The sequence below is a fragment of the Taudactylus pleione genome, unplaced genomic scaffold, assembly GCF_031769625.1.
Source record: "Taudactylus pleione unplaced genomic scaffold, aTauple2 ptg000037l, whole genome shotgun sequence".
Taxonomy (NCBI): domain Eukaryota; kingdom Metazoa; phylum Chordata; class Amphibia; order Anura; family Myobatrachidae; genus Taudactylus; species Taudactylus pleione.
The window spans coordinates 330,808-335,000 of NW_028284439.1; positions in this window are offsets into that span (position 1 = coordinate 330,808).

The window sequence follows — 4,193 nt, forward strand, 5'->3', positions numbered from 1 at the left end:
CAAAATGGCTTACCCCACTTGGACTCTCCTCAGGATTTGTGATTTCTGATAACGCCACAAATATTGTGAAAGCATTACAGCTGGGTGAATTCCAACACATCCCCTGCTTTGCTCACATGAACAACTTGGTGGTACAGGGTTTATTTTAAAAAAAATTACAGCGGTGTACAGGAAATGATGTCTGTGGGACTAAAAATTTCAGGTCATTTTCACGATTCAGCCACAGCATGCAAGAGATTGAAGCAGCTGCAAGAACAGTTGAATTTGCCCTGCCACCAACTGCAGTAAGAGGTAGTAACCAGGTGGAATTCCACTCTTTAGCTTCAGCGGATGGATGAACAGCAAAAAGCCATCCACAGCTATACAACAAGCCATTACATTGGGAGAGGAGGGGGAGTGTTCTTAGTCCAGCATAGTGGAGAATTCTTTCCATCTTGTGCAATGTGCTCAAACCCTTCGAAGTAGCCATCCTGTGAAGTGAGTTTAGACACTGCTAGCTTGAGTCAGGTAATTACCCTAATTGGGTTTTTTGGAAAATCAGCACAAGAAATTGAAGGAGGAGATTAAACAAAGCAATTCCACTAAATATGTCGGACTTGTAGCTCAAGTCCTTTTTACACTTCGCCAGGGTCCAAGGGTTGCCAATATCTTAAAATCAGATCACTACATTTTGGCGACTGTGCTTTGTCCTAGGTTTAAATCATATGTTGTGTCTATCTTTCCAACTGACCCAGATCTTAAGAGATGCAAAGAGCTCCTGGTGAGCAAGTTGGCAGCTCAAGTCGTACACAACACGACAACATCTCCTCCTTCAGTTTTTCCGGCAGCTGCCAGGAAAAAACTCAGCTTTCCCAAAAGACCCACTGGTGATGCAGAGGAGTCAATTTGTGACATCTGGTCGGGTCTAAAAGAATTGCTGAATACACACATACAGTCAGGTGCATAAATATTGAGACATTGACAGAATTTTCATATTTTGGCCTCTATTCACCACCACAATGGCTTTGAAATGAAACAAACAAGATGTGCTTTAACTGGTTTTTCTTCACCAGGGAAATAATTCTTCTGTGTTGCTGAGCTCTCCGGTGCATTCTTTCTTTTTAAGAATGCTCCAAACAGTTGATTTGGCCACACCTAATGTTTTTGCTATCTCTCTGATGGGTTTGTTTTGATTTTTCAGCCTAATGATGGCTTGCTTCACTGATAGTGACAGCTCTTTGGATCTCATATTGAGAGTCGACAGCAACTGATTCCAAATGCAAATGTCACACCTAGAATCAACTCCAGACTTTTTACCTGCTTAATTGATAATGAAATAACGAGGAATAGCCCACACCTGTCCATGAAATAGCTTTTGAGTTGATAGTCCCATTACTTTTGCCCCCTTAAAAAGTGGGAGGCACATATAGAAACCGTTGTAATTCCTACACCGTTCAGCTGATTTGGATGTAATTACCCTCAAATTAAATCTGAAAGTCTGCAGTTAAAGCACATCTTGTTTGTTTCATTTCAAAGCCATTGTGGTGGTGAATAGAGGCCAAAATATGAAAATTCTGTCAATGTCCCAATATTTATGCACCTGACTGTACATATGTCACACAAATACATATTCACACATACATTACACTTACCTTGCAGCAGCTGTGGGGTTGGGACCTGGCAGGCTGGCACCAAGTCGTTTTCTCCACCTAGTGGCAAAATGCAGCGATTCGCGAGTCAATCAAAAGGGGTTGGTGCTAAATGATGCAATTCTAGTAGAACCATGTCATATTGGCTCAGTCTCCTCCATATTAACCCACGTATAACTGCATTTTGCTGCAAGGGGAGCGGGGCTTAATAAAATGGTGTCTGCTCTTGAGGCTCTCAGGGGGGTTTCTGGGTACTCCAAAACCCCCCTGCATGCGCTACTGACCTGTAATGGTGATGAATTAATATTGTGTGAGGATGATGTATACACTGATGAGGGTTAGGATGAGTATGGCAATGACGATGAAAGCTTTCCACAGTAGAGCTGTTAGCTTAGCTGCCTTAAGCCCATTGGTAGCTTGTTTTGTGAGCCAAACAAACCACCTTGTCAATGAAGTGCTTGCTTTGTTAAACTGTGCATGTCCTGTTGAATATCCAACATAAGGGTGGGTGGAAGGGCCCAAGGACAATTCCATCTTGCACCACTTTTCTTTTCTGCTGTGTGGCAATATTTCATACAGTAGATGTGCTATAAACTGCTGTGCATTTGTGCCGCTGCTCTGTCACTTAATAACCAGCCAGGTCACTGCAGCATTTGGCCAATATTGGTGAAAACAATATTGTGAGCTGTGAGGTGGTCAAAATTGACTGGAAATGAGTAGAAATTAACGTTATTAAGATTAATAATACTATAGGAACAAAAACAGGACCAAATTATGTGATTTTAGCCTTTTTGTAAATTTTTGAAAAAAAAATGCAAATCCAAAACCAATCACGGCGGTTTTTTTCAAATCTAAAACCGGATGATGAATTAGGGCCAAATCCAAATCCAGCAAAAATGGTCCGGCACACATCTCTACTTAGAAGACATAATATAGAAAATCATATTGGACTTTAACACACTGTAGGGAGGGGGGCAGTGACAGCAGGCATGGAGATCACATTCAGGGTGAACACACACAGTAGGGAGGGGGGCAGTGAGAGCAGGCATTGTGATCACATGCAGGGTGAGCAGGGTGAACACACACAGTGGGGAGGGGGGCAGTGACAGCAGGCATGGTGATCACATGCAGTGTTAGCAGGGTGAACACACACAGTGGGGAGGGGGGCAGTGAGAGCAGGCATGGTGATCACATGCAGGGTGAGCAGGGTGAACACACACAGTGGGGAGGGGGACAGTGATAGCAGGCATGGTGATCACATTCAGGATGAACACACACAGTGGGGAGGGGGGCAGTGAGAGCAGGCATGGTGATCACATGCAGGGTGAGCAGGGTGAACACACACAGTGGGGAGGGGGACAGTGACAGCAGGCATGGTGATCACATGCAGTGTTAGCAGGGTGAACACACACAGTGGGGAGGGGGGGCAGTGAGAGCAGGCATGGTGATCACATGCAGTGTTAGCAGGGTGAACACACACAGTGGGGAGGGGGACAGTGACAGCAGGCATGGTGATCACATGCAGTGTTAGCAAGGTGAACACAAACAGTGGGGAGGGGGCGCTTTGGGAGCAGGGCGATCACACACAGTGGTATTTTATAAGCATAATATACTCTTATAAAACTCCATAAACTTCCAGTGTAGCAGCACTGCTGCAGAGTATTTCATACCAGCTCAACCATAAGGTGCGTACACACGCTATGATTAAAATGGATGATATGAACGATAACAATATCGATCATATCATTATCGTTCATATCGTCCATTTTTCAGTGCCCAACGACCTGCGATGTGCGGGCATGTATGGTTGATAACGATATTGACCATCGCCTGTGCATGCAGGCCAACCTGGTCAATATCGACCAGGTTACTATAGGGAACCACAATCATTGATTACGGGTCGTTATAGTCGTTGGTGAGTAGGTGGTGTGCTGGATGATCGATATAGATCATCCAGCACACCCGGGAGATCGAACTAAGATATCAATGTTGATCGTCCTGTCTGTACGCACTTATAGAAGTGACAAAAACTAACAGCTTTGCATTCAGAAGAAATCCTGTTGGCCATAGTGTCCACGTGGGTCCTCTCAGGCCAGCTCCTGTCATTAATGCAGCAGGAGAGACCGATGCGCAATGACATCATTGCGTTGTCTCATTTCTCTTTCATCCACTAGAGGACACTGGAGGTGCTTACACTGGGGTATAGAGGCGTGGTTAGCTGGAGCTGGCACTAATTAATTCAAAAGTATGAAGCTCCTCCCCCTCTATTCCCCACCAGCCCTCAGTTTAGAAAATGTGCCTTAGGAACTGGTCACTACAGGCTGTGCTCCAGCAATACATTTATTTTATTTTGTTTTATTATTTTATAGCATCTTTTACACGATTAGGTACCCTTCGCCACCTATATCAAAGGTGGGGTCCGGGTACCTGGCACCCTGACTTTTCTAAAGTTCTGGAAGGAGTGCACAGTGCTTATTCTAAAAGCAACTGACAGCTCCTTATCGCCACAGCACATCTCCACAGCAAGAAGAGGAGAGTGCTGACCTGCTGAGAGAGACTTCCATG